Source organism: Trachymyrmex septentrionalis, unplaced genomic scaffold (assembly GCF_001594115.1).
Source record: "Trachymyrmex septentrionalis isolate Tsep2-gDNA-1 unplaced genomic scaffold, Tsep1.0 scaffold76, whole genome shotgun sequence".
Taxonomy (NCBI): domain Eukaryota; kingdom Metazoa; phylum Arthropoda; class Insecta; order Hymenoptera; family Formicidae; genus Trachymyrmex; species Trachymyrmex septentrionalis.
The window spans coordinates 680,698-681,294 of NW_017305947.1; the positions used below are offsets into that span (position 1 = coordinate 680,698).

The 597-nt window shown below is 26.1% G+C and overlaps 1 non-coding gene across 1 annotated transcript; it reads left to right on the forward strand.

The window, feature by feature from the left end:
* The first annotated feature begins 467 nt into the window (after positions 1-467).
* On the forward strand, positions 468-539 carry Trnac-gca. Its single transcript has one exon. It is a non-coding gene; the product is annotated as a tRNA-Cys (tRNA).
* The last annotated feature ends 58 nt before the right edge of the window (positions 540-597 follow it).

A 597-nucleotide genomic window follows, 5' to 3' on the forward strand; every position in this document is an offset into this window, starting at 1 on the left:
ATATTGAATATTTAGGAAGAAAAATATCTTCTGCGGAAAGAGGGAGCGATCGTATTCATTTTATTTTACTCTGACAAACAGTGATAGAAAATAGATTATTAGATTATTATATTAAAAATCTAATGTGACTGTTATATTAAAGCATTTTTTGATAAATCGAAGAATTTGAAATTTTATATTCTCTTTATAGACAAATTTTTTAGATAAATTTTTTATCAACGTCCCTATATATTGTATCTCCACGTCTTTTTTCATCGCTTTAAAGAGATATTAAGAATTTTTTATATTCTGAAAGATTCTTTTATTAATCGTTTCCAATATTTTGCAATCGAGATATTTATAATGTACATTAAAAATAAAAATTTTGAAAAATTTCTATAAAATACTAATTAAATATTATAATTATATTAGCGATGTGTTTCTAGAAATGAGAGTTAAGACAATAATATAAGCATGTATCATCAATTGGGGGTATAGCTCAGTGGTAGAGCATTCGACTGCAGATCGAGAGGTCCCCGGTTCAAACCCGGGTGCCCCCTCAACATCGTTTTTTTTTCTTCATTTTATTATATTGCTTTTATTCTTATAATAATTTCA